The 17,915-nt window shown below is 45.8% G+C and overlaps 1 protein-coding gene across 3 annotated transcripts in view; it reads left to right on the forward strand.

The window, feature by feature from the left end:
* Positions 1-6,613: 6,613 nt before the first annotated feature.
* LOC104138505 (arkadia (RNF111) N-terminal like PKA signaling regulator 2N) overlaps positions 6,614-17,915 on the forward strand; it is a 46,481-nt gene continuing 35,179 nt past the window's right edge. For all 3 annotated transcript variants that reach the window (XM_068926211.1, XM_068926213.1, XM_068926212.1), the window contains exon 1: positions 6,614-6,747. The gene's annotated coding sequence lies outside the window, so the exon portion shown is untranslated. The remainder of the gene's footprint in view (positions 6,748-17,915) is intronic.

Raw genomic sequence — 17,915 nt, forward strand, 5'->3', positions numbered from 1 at the left:
TCGTAGTAGTGTGGTGCGCAGTACAGGTACAGCCATAGCTTGTCAAAGACCAGACTGAAAAAAGGCAAGCTAGTGGTCTTTGAATCTGAAAAGCAAAAGAAAATAAACTGATCTCCTTTTCCATTGGGGAAAGGAAAAGAAGTCATAGACTTCAAAGTCATCCTATGGTATTTAGGTAGACACTGGGGAGCAATTTAACAGGAAAGCCAATGTAAGGCACTGGAGTTCATGGCCAATGATGGCTAAAGGATCTTAATCACTGGAGGTTTCTAAGAACGATCAGAAATGCTTTGCTTAAACATTTATAATGGTAGGGGAAGTCGACCACGCTTTGGCCTAGGAAGATAGATTTGATGACTGCTTGAGGGCGCTACTGGCCCTGGTTTTCAACGAGAGCCTTGAGATTTATTCAGCTTAGCATTAGACAAAGGCCTTTTATTGCCCGTGTGTGTTATCATGACTCCAGGCATGGGCAGATTTCCTGAGGCTGTGGCACCTCCCTTAGCACCCCCTAATCACACAGTACAGCTCCAATTGGGAGACTTCAGGGTTTTTTCTCCCACTGTGCCCCTGGGGCAGCTTGCGCTGCTCCCCCTCACTTCCCGGCAGCAGAACTGATCACAACATGCAGGTTGGTTCACAGTATGTGCCAGGGGACCACGTGCTGGCAAATAGCCTGACTACGGACATCAGCAGGGCTGGACTCGGACTGAAGAGCTGTCCAAATATAGCTGCGTGTTGCTTTCTCGCATGGGAAACGTCAGGAGAAAAAATACCCAGCAGCTGCATCTTAGCCGCAGGCCACAGCTGAGCTGCCTGCAGCATATGCAGCATAAATCAGCTGCCAGGTGTCAGGTTATACAGCACTGCTTTTGATAGATAACAGGGAAAGTTCAATACACTGGATTTATGCAGCTAGTGGATTTCAAGTAAGATTTCTCAGCCCTTGAATTACGCATCTGCACGGGCAGAGTGCCTTGCAGAACGGTCAGGGGCGCCTCATGGCAGCATGGTCACTTCCGAGCAGTCCAGCTTTCTCGGCGCAGGGATCGGACGCCAGCGCGGGAACCCCTTGCAGAAACATCAACTCGTGAGTCTGAGCAGCAAACGTTTGATCTGGGGCTTCACCCTTTGCCCTGGCAGCTGCTCTGCGTTTCCACAGGGGTCACAGCAGGCCGTGAGGAGCTGCTGCACGTGGATGGGGCTGCCAGCCGGACTGCTCGCCCGTCGTATTTTTGGAAATAACCACCCAACTGAGAGCGACACGACTGCTTGGAGAGCATTTCCTTTCCTCCTTCGGCCCACGTTCGGACTAAATCAGCTCATCTCTCTGAACTCTGGGTCTGGTTTTTAGAGACGCCATGTGTTAACAGCTCCAAGCTGAGAGCCCCTGCGCCCGTGCTCTTCACGCTACGAGGGGCTCCCACAACTTCTGGGAGCAGCTCTTCTCTCTGCGGGAGTTTGAACAGCCGTAACGCGTCACTGCGGGACTGCAGCCGAGGTCAGACGGAGCTGTGGACTGCTCCACTTTGCTTGCACAGCACAAAAGGTATGCCTGCTTTATCGTAGTGCATCCAACTCCTCCGCCTAGAAAATACTAGGATCCACGTTTCCCCCCCCCCCCCAAAAAAATGTAACTAATTAAAATTACACACTTAGACACGTAAACCTATTGGTCAACCTCAAGTGAAACTTTGCATAAATGTATGTTTTACCACAAAGTGATATACTTTTCTTATCAACCTAACATTTAACTTAATAATTGCTTTAGGAAAAAGAATAGAATTTACCCTGAAATAAACTAAGTGATATGGATTTATTTAAAAGAAAACGTTTGGGTACTAAAGCAAGAATAACAAGAATTAAAATGACAGAGAAACATAAACTATATGGGGCAAAACTCAGACTATTGACTTGAAATATGTACTTATTTGACTACTCAAAATTCATTGAATGAGACAATGTGGGCGGAAAGTGTTTGGGCTGTATGTTTTGGCTATATTTTAGCTAGTCCATGTTGCAGAAAATTTCTATTTGCTGCAAAAATTCCATTGCAATTTTTTTTCAAGCTTCCTTTGACCAAAAGGGTCAACAATTTTTTCATTCACATACATTCTTAGTCAAATGGATGTAGAATAATAATATGGAATCTTTGCCATTAAGTACATTTAAAACATATTAAAGTCATTTCCTATTAAAAAAAGAAGATTATTCCATTTGGTAATGTCTCTGGTAAAACATTCCAAATAGTCTTCCATTTGGGGAACTTTTAAACAAACACAAATTTGATATTGCAACATTTCTGTAGAAGTATTTAAGATTTTTGTAATTATGTCTAGTACTGAACAGAAATGTGACTGTGGTCCTTACAGGTCTGGGAAAGATTTTGTATTTCTGAACTATTCATTGAGTTTTTAAGTTATTGGGGCACTACTGAATTAAAACCAGTAATTCTGGCCTGCTCGGCTTTGTACGTTGCAGGAAATCCTTCACCTTCATGTCTGAGCGCACAGTTGCCATTAATAACTTCAAGTGGCTTTAGAAACATTTCATGTTTTCTTATACACTGGCTTCATCACAACTGTTCTGCACCAGATCTGACCGGGAGGATTTCTGCTTCTCTAATTCAGAGATATTTCTTCTGCAAAAATCACCAGCGAATAAGCTGAGGCTTTACCGATAAGTATCTGTTTAAAGTAAAACTTGCAGCTCCTGCTCATCTCTCCCAGCTGGGTACCACCTGTGTGGTCGGATACAACTCTGCCTCCATCTGCCTGTAAGCAATTCAGCATTACACTGTCCTTCCTGAAACACAAAATCTCTGGTGAAAAAAAACAAAAAAATCTTAAAAAAAAAACAACAAACAAACCAAAAAGCCCTCCAAAACCACAACCTAATCTAATGAATGCGTCCCCTTAGCCCCTTGCTAAACGCTCCTTTAATGCTAATTAAGCAGCACAGCACAGCTGCTTAATTAGCCATCAGCGGCTGGAATAAACCAGCAGCAAGTAAAGGTTTAGCTGTCCGTCTTTCTCAGGAGTTGCGGCTAAGGGATGGGTGTGCGCCGGGGCTGGACGTGGTCCCGGTGAAGCTCTTGGCGTGGCCGGCTGTGCAACCGCTGCTGTACCGGTGTCTCTGTCCCCTCGCCTGCCCTCCCAGGCAGGCGGCGGCCGGCCGGTGGCTTCGGGAAGGCGCAGGAGCGGAGGGAGGTGAAGCCTTGGCTGGAGTTCAGCTGCGCCTTGGCAGTTTCCAGCGGCTTGGCAGCCTGCAGCCCGGCTTGCAAAACGGGTGTTGTACACGTTACTCGGGAGGTGAAGTTCCTACATATGGCTGTCGCGCGGGCTGCGTAGCGATGCAGCTGCGGACGCCGCCGTGGGCTGAAGGGCGCCCCATCGGTGAAGGGTCATTCTCCGGGGGCCGAAGCCTGGAGCTGCCGGAAAGCTCTTGGTCCCTGGGGGCGAGACCCGAGTTGCGGGGCCAAGGGGGAAACCAGCCGGGAACGGGGGCAACGCTGCCGGCCTGCGCGAGGGCGGGAGCTCCGAAACGCAGCCAACGCTGAAGCCCTGCAAGAAGCAGCTTTTACTGTGACGGCCCTTTGGAGGGGCTTTCTTCTCCCCCTCCTCATCTTTTGGCCTTTCTCCCCGAAAGTGCAGAATCCTTTCCGCTATTTCTCCTAATGTGGCATTTGAAAGCCTCAGACAACAAAGCTTTTACCGCTTCCCTTAGGGAGGCGATTTCCAGCCTACGGTTCCCTATTGGCGCCCTTTCCACCCTGACGCTAGGCTTCAACGTGCCCCTTCTTAATTTCACCCCGTTACGATCCATTAGCGTGTCGCCAAACAGCCTTCTCCCTTCCTGCCGCTTGCTGCCTTCAAATATTGGCAGCTCGCGCGTCTCACACCCGGGTTTCCAGGGGTTTGTAGGCCCCGACCGAGGCGGCCGGCGGGCTGGGACTGGGGGGGTTGGGGGTGTCTCGCAGGGGGGCGCACCCCGGGACTGTGCGCCGCACAGTCGGACGTCGGGCGGGACTGTGTGTGCGGCGTCGTGGGGGCGCGTGACTGGAGTGGGGGGGTGTCACACAGGGGTGTGTGTCCGGATGAGGGAGAGAGTGTGTGAGGGGGTGTGTGTGTGTGAGGGGGGGGGGGGTGAGGGGGGGTGTGTGTGTGTGAGGGGGTGTGTGTGTGCGAGGGGGTGTGTGTGTGGGGGGGGGGGTGAGGGGGGGTGTGTGTGTGTGAGGGGGTGTGTGTGTGCGAGGGGGTGTGTGTGTGCGAGGGGGTGTCTGTGAGGCTGTCACACAGGGCTAGGTGCCTGGATGGGAATGAAGGTGGTGAGGGTGTACGTGTGTGAGGGTGTGGGTGTGTGTGAGGGTGTGGGTGTGAGAGGGTGTGTCACACAGGGCGAGGTGCCTGGATCGGAATGAAGGGGTGTGAAGGGGTGTGTGTGAGGGGGAGTGCGTATGTTTGTGAGGGTGTGTGTGTGTGTGAGGGTGTGGGTGGTGTGAGGGTGGGTGTGAGAGGGTGTGGTGTGTGTGAGGGTGTGGGTGTGAGAGGGTGTGTCACACAGGGCTAGGTGCCTGGATGGGAATGAAGGGGGTGTGAGGGTGTGTGTGGGGGGGTGAGGGTGAGTGTGTGAGGGTGTACATGCGTGAAGGTGTGTGTGTGTGTGAGGGTGTGGGTGGTGTGAGGGTGGGTGTGAGAGGGTGTGGTGTGTGTGAGGGTGTGGGTGTGTGAGAGGGTGTGGGGGGGTGTGAGGGTGTATGTATGTGAGGGTGGATGTGTGAGGGTGTGTGTGTGTGAGGGTGTGTGTGTGAGGGTGGGTGGGTGTGAGGGTGTGTCACGCAGGGCTAGGTGCCTGGATGGGAATGAAGGGGGTGTGAGGGTGTGTGGGGGGGGTGAGGGTGAGTGTATGAGGGTGTACATGCGTGAGGGTGTGTGTGTGTGTGTGTGTGTGAGGGTGTGGGTGGTGTGAGGGTGGGTGTGAGAGGGTGTGGTGTGTGTGAGGGTGTGGGTGTGTGAGGGGGTGTGGGGGGGTGTGAGGGTGTATGTATGTGAGGGTGGATGTGTGAGGGTGTGTGTGTGTGAGGGTGGGTGGGTGAGGGTGGGTGGGTGTGAGGGTGTGTCACGCAGGGCTAGGTGCCTGGATGGGAATGAAGGGGGTGTGAGGGTGTGTGTGTGGGGGTGAGGGTGAGTGTGTGAGGGTGTACATGCGTGAGGGTGTGTGTGTGTGTGAGGGTGTGGGTGGTGTGAGGGTGGGTGTGAGAGGGTGTGGTGTGTGTGAGGGTGTGGGTGTGTGAGGGGGTGTGGGGGGGTGTGAGGGTGTATGTATGTGAGGGTGGATGTGTGAGGGTGTGTGTGTGTGAGGGTGGGTGGGTGAGGGTGGGTGGGTGTGAGGGTGTCACACAGGGCTAGGTGCCTGGATGGGAATAAGGGGGGTGTGAGGGTGTACGTGTGTGAGGGTGTGGGTGTGAGAGGGTGTGTCACACAGGGCGAGGTGCCAGGATCGGAATGAAGGGGTGTGAAGGGGTGTGTGTGAGGGGGAGTGCGTATGTTTGTGAGGGTGTGTGTGTGTGTGAGGGTGTGTAATACAGGTGCCTGGATGGGAATGAAGGGGGTGTGAGAGGGTGTGGGGGGGTGTGAGGGTGTGGGTGTGTGAGGGTGGATGTGTGAGGGTGTGTGTGTGAGGGTGGGTGGGTGTGAGGGTGTCACACAGGGAATAAGGGGGGTGTGAGGGTGTACATGTGTGAGGGTGTGTGTGAGGGTGTGTCACGCAGGGCTAGGTGCCTGGATGGGAATGAAGGGGGTGTGAGGGTGTGTGTGGGGGGGTGAGGGTGAGTGTGTGAGGGTGTACATGCGTGAGGGTGTGTGTGTGTGTGTGAGGGTGTGGGTGGTGTGAGGGTGGGTGTGAGAGGGTGTGGTGTGTGTGAGGGTGTGGGTGGTGTGAGGGTGGGTGTGAGAGGGTGTGGTGGGTGTGAGGGTGTGGGTGACGGTATGTGTGAGAGGGTGTGGTGGGTGTGAGGGTGTGGGTGACGGTATGTGTGAGAGGGTGTGGTGTGTGTGAGGGTGTGGGTGAGGGTATGTGTGAGAGGGTGTGGGTGGGTGTGAGGGTGGGTGTGAGAGGGTGTGGTGTGTGTGAGGGTGTGTTTGTGGGAGGGTGTGTCACACAGGGGCGCGTGCCTGGCTGGGAGCGTGCGTGACACAAGCGTGTGAGGCTGGGGGTGTGTGTGAGTGAGTGCATGCGCGTGTGTGTCACACAGGGGTGCCCACCTGGAGGGGAAGGTGTGTGTGGCAGGAAGGGGTGTAAGCGTGGAGGGGTGTGTGCCAAACATTGGGGGGGGGGTCTGGGTGTCGCACAGGGGTGTTCACTTGGAGGGGAAGGGGGGGGGGGAGCGCGTGCGTCAGCCTGGGCAGCGCTGCGCGCGCCAGTCCCACCGCGCGGTCTGCGCGTGCGCGCACCACCCCCGCCCTTCACCCCGCTGAGGGCGGCGGGGCGGGGCGGTCCGCTGCGGCCGCGGGGGGGCGCTGCAGGGGGCGGCGCGGGCGGCGGCCGCTCTGCCCGGCCGCTCGGCGGCTCGCAGGAAGTGACGCCGGGCAGCGGAGCCCCGCGGCCTCCGGTGACATTTTCTGTGGCGTCGGGGGCGAGGAGCGGCGGCGGCGGTTGCAGCAGCAGCGAGACCCGGCTCCTCCCGGTCGCTCATGCCCCAGCTGCTCCCCCGCGAGGGGGAGGCCAGGAGGGGCCCGCGTTGTCCAGGTGAGCGGAGCCGGGCCTGGCGGGCGGGCCCGGCCGCGGGGAGCGGGGCGGCGGCGGCGGCGGCACCGTTAGGCGCGCGGGCGGGCCCGGCCTCGTCGCCTGCGCCCGTTGCCTCAGCGGCGCTTCTGTGCCGCCTCGCCTTTGGCCGCCGCTTCCCGCACCGTTTGCCCTCGGCCCCCGCGGTGGAGGAGAGCGCGGGTCTGGCGGAGCCCTGCGTGGTGGATAGCACCGGGGCGGGGGGGGGGGGGGGGGGGGGGAGGACGGACGCGCCGTTATGCCGCCATCGCCTGAGTGAGTTTTGACCCCCGTCGCGGCCGGACGCGTTACTCGCGAACGGCGAAGTCCGGTCTCGCCGCCGTTTCCCCCCCTCCCCTCCCCTTGTTGTTGTAACCTTGCCCTAAGTCAGCCGAAACGCTGCCTTACCCCAGCTCTCCGGAGCAGCTCCTCATCGCTTGTGTTTCTTAATGCTTCTGTCGCCTATTACGCGATCGTGTTATATGTTTGGGGAGAGAAAAAAAAAAAACGCTTTGAAGAGCAAGGCATTTAGGCTCTCTAGTTTTATCTTGCTTTTGTTTACCTTGAATGATGTGGGCTTTTATATATATGTGTGTGTGTATATATATGTATATAAAATACACACACATATATACACATATATATATTTATAAACGGAAAAGTTCATGTTGTTCATTCGTTACCTTACCCGAGCGCCCCCCTTGAGCTCCTAATGTCTAGTGGGTTGCAGGTGTGGTTTTGAGCGACGCAGCAGTCTGAGAAGAATATAAATTTTAACTGTGTTACTGTTTTTGGTTTAGTTTTTTTTTTTTTAAGGAAAAACTAGTCTGAACAGACTTGTAATGTTTGAACTCCTTCCCCGATTTCAGTACCACAATGTCCTTTCAGTAGCTGCGTGAGAGTCTTAAAGCAGAAGGCCACTTTTTGAAAGACTCCCATGTCTTCTTTTTTTTTTATGGTCGTTTCTATAACTGGTAGGGAACGTTTTCAGCTCTGTTAAGTAAGACATCTAGTTATGCTCATGTCACTGTTGTTTCCTTAACAGTGAAACTAAACTACTTGTATTGAAGTTTGTATGCACCTTTTTCTGTGAAATGATAAGTGCACTAACTTAGTTATACAAGGTCTCAGTTGTAGGTAGTTACATACATAAAACTAGCACCGAGTACCTAAGTGCATTTCAAAAGCTGTAAGAACTTTATGAAGATGCTATGATATGAAGTGTAAATCCTGATTTTTTTTTTATTGACATCTAATTCTACATTTTAACATCAGAGTAAAATCTTTGAACTCTTAGGCATCTCTTTAAAAATGTAAACTTTCTCTTAAATCATACAAAATAGTTTTTACTTAGATCTAAGTCTTTTCTGCTACTTGTCAAACATAATAGGCTAAGTAATAGCTTCACTTACAGGTAAGAGCTAGCGTATTTCTGGTGTTCAAGTTAAAATTTTAAATATGAACAGTGTAACAGGTCTCCCCTTAAAAAACTAAACAAACTTTAAATGTAAAATATTTGTTTTAGGGTATCTTATGCTGAAGAAATCTATTAAGAAACTTAATGTTTGACCTCAGTGGTGTGCGGTATACTCAAAATAGGTGGAAACTGGGTGTAGTGCGCTCTTCTTTTGAGGCATTCATCTTGTGGTTCTCCTGGCCTAATTAACACCCTTAATTGCTGTTTCTGTGATATGAGCGCTAAAAGCCAGGCAGTCAGAGCAGTGCAGCTTCCCCTGTTGCCCCAGCAAGGGAAACATTGCCTTGCGGAATAAGTTCTGGGCTTGTAACAAGCTTTAGGTAGAACAGTAAATTAGTTGGGACGTGTTTGGTGATCTTAAACGTTTTCCTCCCCCCCCACCCCCCACTGAATTCAGATCACGTGTGATACATGATGCAGAAGCAGTGAGATGACATTGAACTTGGATATTCAAATGACAGTCATTTTTGAGAATCACTTTCTGAGTTCTTAACACAGTTAGTGATCTAGAGGGGTCGAGTGCTGGCCAAAAAAAAAAAAAAACTCCAGGGAGGATAGTTATGTGCCACTAAAGGCTAGTAAGATGTTCTGTGATTCTAGCATACCAGTAATGCTGGTTCTCTGTCCAGGTGATTAAGAGGAGGGACGAGAGGGAATGATGGAAGGTAGTATGTGAGTATAGGCAGCTGGTATTCGTTAAAGTGTGAGGATAACAGTTCTGACTCATTTTTCAATAGTTGCATTTTTAATTATAATGTGTCAACTATTTCTGTTTGCTCTTCAAACTAATTAATTACTGGTTGGCTAGCATATAGGCATTGCAGAAGAGGTCGGATGAGAAACTTATGAGAAATCAGGAAGAGGAAAGGACTGTGGTCTTACACGTTTAAGCGTATGATGTGTATTGCAGTACAGCCTGGCCACCTATGCTTCCACTTGATAAGTGTACAAAGCCTGCCTGCTTGGTAGAAATTACAGTGTGCACTCAAGTTGGGAAATGAATGGATGCATTGAACAAATGGAGGGAGGGAAAAGGGGAAGTAACACCAAGCCAAGCAGCAAGGCAGTTAAGAATAGTAGATAGGCAGCGGTCACAGTACATACAAAACAAGCACTGCTCTAACTGATAAAAAGGAGGTAGGAAGGATGTTTGTGCCCATTTGACAAATGGGCAGATCACAATGGCAGCTGACAGTGTGGAGGAGGTGGAGATTAATGAGATGAGGTTAAATAAGACTGGATGAACAAAGAGCAAATCTAGAGAATCCTGAGGGGCTTTGAACGCTAAGCATTAGGGAGAGAAAGTTGGTGTAACTTGATCGGAACAACGGAAAATAACTGCCTTGGTTGTCCTGATCCCTATCTCCTTACTACTTATTTACCATTAAAGTGTGGGTTTGTTTGCCTTGCCTTTAAGGCCATAACTGATTTTGTTCACTCTTCCTATCTGTTATATACTATCATGTTGAATCCCTGCTCCGCCAAAGATGCGTGTGCCATCTATGACCCACCTGTATATCAGTGTCTCACATAAGCATCTGTTACTTAGATGGTAGTCTCTATGTACCACGCTGTTGAAGTGGCTGCAGGCTATATTAACGTGCAGAACTGTCTCTTAATCCCTTCTGGCTAAAATATTGCTGTTTAAAAACTTTGAAAATTTGAAAGCTTTTCAAATAAGTCATTTGCAATTGTTTCAAGCAACCTATATTTCATTTTCTGTAACCTTTCAGTATTCGTGTTTTGACAGTACTTCTTGACAGAATTGGGTCTATGGTCATTCTCAGCTTGCATGTTTTTATCTGCAGTTGACTAAATGACTTATAAAGCTGTAAACATTGACAGAAACTGAGTAGCAGATTTAATAACACATTTACTAGATCAAAGTGAAAGACTTAAATACCGTAGTTGCACGCATATAACCTGCACCTCAAAACAAGCCCTTTTAAAGGGGAGGAAAAAAAGTTCTATAACTTGAAAATCCTTGCTGACTTGAACATAATCAGCAGCAATGGGGACCTGAAGATGAAGCAGTAGTGGAAGAAAGGGGCAGGCTCAATATTGGGGAAGAGTTCTGTACACTGTTGTGTACATGCACTGTTCTGTGCATGTTGCTGCGCAGTTGCAATAGACAACCGAAGCCTTATGTGCAAGGAAATAAATCAACTTACTGTTTTTTGTCTCGGTCTTCCAGAACCAAAGTTAAGCAGGAAGCCATCGCCCTTGCCTTTAAGTTTAGCAATACAACTCGAAAGCAGCTGAACTATTATGGCACTGGAATCTGCCACAACAAAAATGAATGCGTGGAACTTTAAGTGTTATTTTCATTGTAATTTGCATTATCATTCTCTCGCATCTTTGTTTCAGATTTTTAATGCGTAATAAAATTCGGAGACTGTGAGTTGAGATATAGGAAGTAGCTCCTACAAATGTATAATTCTGAGCAAAAAGAAAACCTGAATAAAGAGACTTTGTAAGTGAAAATGTGGCTATAGCATAACTATGATGAAACAACAGCAGAGGTTAATAACAGCACATCTCTGAGCTAGACTGGTGTGACTGATACCCTCTCCCACTTACTCAGTGTTGTTGTCGCCGAGGGTTAAAATTTGAATTTGTGGTTCCCTGTTCAGAAGTCAAACTCGTTAGCGTTACCTCTTTACTTGTCTGGTTAGCAGTAATGGATGCCATATGGTATAGTGATTTCTTCGTGGATGTGACTGTTTCTGCAGTTCGGGTACACACTGATTACTCATTCGGGCCCGAAAATGAGATACAACTCTGTCACTGAGGTGTTGCCATTACACAGTTACAGATGCGCTACTGAATGCACAGGGAGGTCGAGTAACATGCCCATGGTCGTGTGGTGAGCTGGCTTTAGATCCAGGACGATCCAACATCATATCCCTTCCTATTTAAGAGGATGTTTAGGGTTTTATATCAGTTTGGCCATGCAGTCTCTCTTTGAATGTTCAGTAATTTATTGAAGTAGCAGAACAGCACACAAGCTTTAGCGATATCACAGCTTGTGATATTCAGTCTCCAAGAAGAAAGCTTCAAAGCTGCTGGGACTCAATCTGAGAGCTTTTTAATCGTAAGTAGAACAGGTGGTCACTTAATTAACTGCAGGTATTTAAGACACTTTGAGGCTAGGATATTTATTTCCGTATACTTGGGTCATAGCTTTGGATTTAGAGTGAAACTTTTCCAGTGCCCTGTAGAATCTTGTTTTGCTTTAAAATTCCCTGAAAGTAGGCAGGCAGAGCCTGTCTGTCACTGGATAATGTTGTTATTGCGACATTCCTGCTAGAATGCCTTATTTCACAGTGCTTGGTTGTCAGTCTTTCAAGGTTGTTTTAGAGAAGGTAGACTTCATTTCCGTTCATCCGAAATGATTAGAGACCAAGTGACTCACTCACAGTAGCAGAGTTGGGAATAACAGCGAGCCAGACTTTATAATACCAATTGTCTGTGAGATGATGTAGTTTCTACCATTTCAGTAATTTGTTTTTCATTGGGAGTAATACATTTCCATGATACCCGTTTAAAAGTGCCACTGTATGATCCAGTAATACTGTAAAACTTTCTTCTGGAACAAAAGAAGCAACCCGTGGTAGTCAGGTTAAGGCCAAGACAGTGCTCTTCTATTGTGCTGTGGCCTTGTAATCAGCTGTTAATTGCCTGTCTCCCGAGTCTGTCCTCCCTCTTCTTGCTCTCCGAGAACGAACGCCAACTGTTGCTCTAGGGAGGGCTTCCGAGTACCTTGGCAAAAGCAAAATTTTAGGGAGAAGTTGAGTGATGAAGGGTGGATTGGGAAGCTGCCTGCTAGTTCCAAGTACTTGCTACTGTAGTTGGGATTGCAGTGTAAGATAAGGCTTTATTAGACACTGTCTCCTAATAAAGTAAGTTGAATGCAGATACCGATATCCTGAGGCCTCATTGTATTCAGTAAAATGCCTTTGGGAGATGAAGTTGTCATTTTGGGGAAGAATAGGCTTGTAATTAGCAGTGCCCATGAGCTACTGATTAATACAACAAGAGTTGTAGTTCCTCTGGAACTAGTAATACCTTTTGATCAGCACTAAGCAGAATATGTGAGGAGATGGAAAAAAAACATTCCTTTGTTTTAAAAAGCCTGGAAGATGAAATTTTATTTTCCATGATTCCAATTAATAAGTCATCTTAAAGGCTATTCACAGGCTTTGGATCCCAGGCCATGCTTCATTTACAGCTTTTACCAGCTCACTGTAACAAAATCCAGAAACTGCTGAATATTGCAGAACTGTGCTAGGGAAATTTAGTGAGCGTGTTGTCACAATTAGCCAATTATTAAGGGCTTATGAGAGTACAGACCTTATTTACCTCAATTTTTTTTTTTTTAAAGCTGGTTTTATAACAGACACTTGATTTCTCTTGTGTGTATGTGTTGTACAAGGTCAAAATGTTCTTTCTACTGTTTAACATTCATGTAGTGAATTTCACTGTTTGTCTGCATGGAACTCATCAAGCCACAGCAAAGTGGTGATGGAATAATAAGAACGTGTTGAATGAGCGGAAAGGGGTTGAATAAATACTCCAGACTTGATGCTTCCCCCCACCATCTCTCCTTTTGCCAAGGAAGCTGTATATATTGTCTATGTCGGCTGTTGCTAGCTAGTAGTTTTATTCTTTAGAAAGCTCTGACAGCTGATCCTTTTTCTTTTGGCTAAATAAAAATAACGCAGAAAATCATTATGGGATAGATCATGTTTTTATTTGAGAATACCTAAGTTGTTTTTCTTCATACCTGCATGGCTACCATCTGGTTTTATTTTGCTCTATTTAGAGCTGATAATTTAGTATCCTCTTAGGTATGCTCTTATTTAATCGCTGGAGTCAAATATATGCAAAACCCTGTATGTGCTGAGGGAAAGAAAAGTGTGTTTCCTTGTCTGTCGATTGTCCTCTCTGAGTAGAGGTCAGACGACTTCACCTACAAATACTATGGGAAGCATCTGAGAGTAAACATAGCGTTAGCAGCATTGTTCATAATGTAAGTGGTTTCTGACCCTGTCAGTTCTGGTTTTGAAATATGTAAAGTAGATTCTGTTTATTTGTAGAACCAACTCGTATGTACCTTGTACTATTTTTTTCATGTGCCAAAAACTTATTCTAAATGAACTCTCTCCTGCACTATTCCTTTTCCTTGTAAGGCTTTGTTCTCCTTCCATAGCAGGCCATGCTACCGTCTCACTAATTCTTCTTGTGTCCACAGATAGCAGTGCCCTACAAGAACTTCACATTTTCGGTTGCCTTAGTTTCTTAGGGAGCCTCAGTGAGGAGCCATGCATTAGGATTTGTGAAGGTATAGACTAAAAGGTTAGCTATCTAGATTAGGAGTTAGATGTGCTCTTCAGTATGATTTTGTAGCACAGGTGGACTTAGTGAGAAGGTAGTGGGTTATACCCGGTGGAGTTATCCCTGTTGCTTACTTAGTACTTAGTCTGTGACAGACTAATATCATGAATGCTTCCTTCAGTTGGAGCTCTTGAACATGTAGCAGCTACAGAATAAATTGCTAACAATCTGTTGTACTCTGAAGTCACTTGGCAGATCTTATTACCGGTCTTAAAATGATCGAGAATTTGGTATCAAGAACAGCCCAATAGCAATTAGTTTCTTATTGCTACTGGAATATTCATAGTTTGAATGCAAATGGATTTACCTTTAGTGTAATGATACCATTTACTTGTAAGTGCTATACCTCCTGCAGATTCATTTTATAATAATTAAATTTTACGCTTCTAAAATAACCTTATTCATTTGTTGTTTTCATTAATAGCTTGTGGATGAGAAAATGCCTAGAGGTCTGGGTTTAGGTTACAGATCCTTTCCAGACTTCCTGTAGAATCTGGACACGTCAACTAATTTCTCTTCTTCAGTTGATTGGCCCGTGAAATGGGTATGGTACTTCCCTATGTGACAGGAAGGTACTGGCTTTATACAAAGATCTAGTACTGGTGTTGAATTCAGATATGTGAAGCTTTAATACACCTGCAGGTATCTCTCTCATTTTCTGTATATTAGCATGAGGTAAAGATCCAAAAATAGGGCTGATCATAAAATACTTAAATAATAATACTTAAATAAAAACTGTGTAGCTTCACTTAGCATCTCAGTGTTAGGTCGTGTTTATTGGAAAGAAATGGAGGTCATAAATTCATACCACTGCTGGTTCAGTGACATTGGCCCTCAGATAACTTTAAGAGAACGTGAGATGCTGATGACTCCCTTTGTCTGATGCATTAGCTCCAAACGGAGCTACAAAACAGCAGGTTCAGGTTCAGTTAGGTAGGACTTGACAAAACAAAACTCACTGGTTATTGAGAGTATCTGCCCTCTTAATTTCAAAGATCATGTAATTTTGGAATGATGTTTTGCAGGATGAAGTGAATCAGTCCAATGCTCTCCCTCACCTCAGGCCTGTCACTGCTCTCAGGTGTGTTACGCTGCTCGCCTTTCTCTTTCTGGCCCTCGAGATTCCCTGAACTCATTCAGCCAACTAACCCAGCAGGAAACTCCCCGCTGTGATAAGGGGAACAGCTTTCTTCTAGAAAGTTGCATTACAAAAGGACTTGATGGGTGCTAGCTGGCCCTGCAAGCAGGCAGATCCACCTCTTTACAGTGCCAGTGAACTGTTAAGATGGGCTCAAGGCTGCTGGAGCTGCCGCCTGTGCCCCACGGCACTCGTTGCTGCTTTGATATCTGTAAAGAACAGAAACGGCAAGGTACAGAGGATTCATTTGTGCTTGTCTGAGCTGGACCTGCTTTGATTTTGCAGGAGATAGCACACGCTTTTCCTGTCAAAGCTGCACTGCTATTGTAACGATCTGCAGTTTGGACCCATTGGCAGACAATACAATCTGTGGTTACTTTCTGGATATTACAGATAAATGTTCTTAATAGAAAGCAAACCTTTACTCTGAAGATCAGGATTAGTTTGTTATTGGTGTTCCCAAACGATTTAAAATCTAGCTCTTCTGTGAGCTTTACTTTGACAGTGGTAGAATAGTAGACCAACGTTTCTTGAGAAGAAAAGCTCTGTTTATAGAGGATGGTATAAGCTAAAGGAGGAAGCAGAGAATAAGTTTATTTTGAATCATAAAAATAAATAAGCAATAGAGAATTTTGTTAATATCAAAATCTTAGGAAAAGATGGTAAATCCCTGTGCGTATCCTTGACAGGTGATCTATGCAAACTATACATGGCAGAGAGAAAAAGAAATTACACTTACGGCTTTCCCAGTGTTGATTTCTACTAATAATTTTATTGAAAGAACAGTGAAAACCTAACGGTGGATCTGTTAATATTTTTAGGAACAGACAGTTATAAAAGCTGCCACTCTCTAATTTAGAAGGAAGAGAGTGCTTTAGACTTTAAATCACTGCCCACTTGAGAAAAGGGTCTCAGTGTAAGAGAGACATGAGATTTTAGACGGGTAAATACAACCAACTTTGTTCCTTTTTTTCTATATGCTAATGAATTTATCCTTACAAGGATTGTGATTCTGTGGGATTCCAGCGCAGCTGGTGAATGTTTCTGGAACCCTGTGTACAGGCTTGTAATCTAACCCATAGTTGGTAGTTCTGTTTTATTTGAAAGATGCAGAATATGAATGTTTATGTGCGCTAAGCATTACAGCGTGAAAACATGTATTTACATGTAAATTCTTGTTTCTTATTGATGAAAAATGTTGTTCTTCAAGGTTGCAAATGATGCTTCACAAACCTTTTTTTTTTAAATACTTGTACTTCTTACTCCATCTCGGATAATTTGTATACACACCCTGTGGTACGCTCAATAGGCGCTGCAGAACCAGTTGAAACAGAGCATTATTTTGATCCTTTCTTCTCCTGCTTCACACCTTCATTCTGTTGGCTGGGAAAGGGTCCTATTTTTTAGGATTGCTACCAGGCCTGATTTATGAATCATCTGATAAAGAGCCAGCTCCACTCCCAGAAATGTGCCTTAGGTAGAATTGTATGCTAGTGAGTCAGCTTCAGGGCAGCATTTTCAAAGCAACACTATATAAATTACACAGTATCCATGTGGGGGTGGCTTAGTGTTATGAAAAATCTGCTCTAGAGCATCGCACATACACATCCACACAAATTTGAGTCAACTGTCTTGAGTTGAGTACTGGTTACACTTGTGTTGTTTTAAGCATTTAGGTATGCGTTACGCTTTTATAAGAAAATAAAGGGCATGTTCTAAGAATGTACAGTATCTGCAGAAAGGAGATAAAAAAAAACAGTACAAAAGACAGCAGCTGGGAAGTGCAGCAGGCATTGATATTTCCACATTTGTCTTGATGCAATTTAGCTTTTTCTGATAGAGATCTAATTATTTGGACTGATTGGTTTTTAATTACTTGTGACTACTTAGATTGTGATTACTTTATTGTTGGACATATCTGTATGTGCTGTTAGTACTAAGATATCGCAGATGAGTTTGAATTAAACAAAATAAGTGAGTTTGCTCCTAAAGGAGAGGAAGGCATTGCAAGCAGAAAAAAGCATGACAGACATGTAGAACCACCTACAGGGGTTTTGGATGAAGGTTCAGAAGTGTCTGGAGTTACTGGCACTTGACATCTTCAGAGTCGCGTGGTTTTCTGTCGGGGTGGACTTGACTTTGGTGTTTGCCAGAATTTTGCCTTCTTGTACTGTGAAGTGGGGGACTTCTATCGTATGGTCAGTTCTTTAGTACATGCGCCGCTTCTGTCCTTCCCCTTCTCTTCTTTACGTAGTCTGTGAAATGTCTGATTCGGAATTCTTACTGCTTCTGTCTGTCTGCTTACACTTTTAAAAGACAACTATTTAACGTAATTTTATTGGCCTAACTTGTTACTACCTCTCTTTCTGATTCTTTATGTCCATCTCTGGTTATCCTGGGTAAATGTGAGATGATATAGTCCACTGGTGATGGAAATAATTGTTTATGTAGGTATGAGCCATGTTGTTTTTAGCATGCTGTATAAATGTAAACATTTATATTTAAACTTAGCTTGTGTCATAGAAGTTGATATTCTACTTCACAGAATATCTTCTAGAAGGTTGTTGATGACTTTTTTTTCTTTTTCTTTTTTTTTTTTTTTTTTTAGTTCTCAGTGCTAAATGGTATTAAAAACGGTTGCAAGTATTTGGAATGCTTTGCCTGACTATTCTTTCCGTTTAAGCAATTGTTAGAACTGGCACAAGAAAGTTATATGGTCATAAACAGGGCAAAGAAGTGGTCTGATGGACTTTGAATAACAGGAAACGTGTCTATCATAAACTAAAGTTACTCTTAAGAGCAAACTGCTATGGAAAGCTGTTAGTACTGCTGAACTAAGCATCTCACGTGTCCACAGCTGGTGAGAAAAAGGACTAGCTTACACTTCGTTGAAGCTAAGCATTCCTTATAGTGAATCAGTTCAATAACATGTAAGATGATAATGTACAATTAAGGTTAGGATATCATGGTGTTTATAAGAGTATTTCAGGCCTTACCATTCGTTCATCATGGGTAGAAATTAATTTCCTTGCAAATCCTTGCATTTCGGAATTGGAAAGAAGAATATTTACTTTAAGGAGCATGTATGTGGCCAGCTCTTGATTGGTAAAGAGCATACATGCCGTATTTGACGCTATTCTT

The sequence above is a fragment of the Struthio camelus genome, chromosome W, assembly GCF_040807025.1.
Source record: "Struthio camelus isolate bStrCam1 chromosome W, bStrCam1.hap1, whole genome shotgun sequence".
In the NCBI taxonomy this organism is placed as follows: Eukaryota; Metazoa; Chordata; class Aves; order Struthioniformes; family Struthionidae; genus Struthio; species Struthio camelus.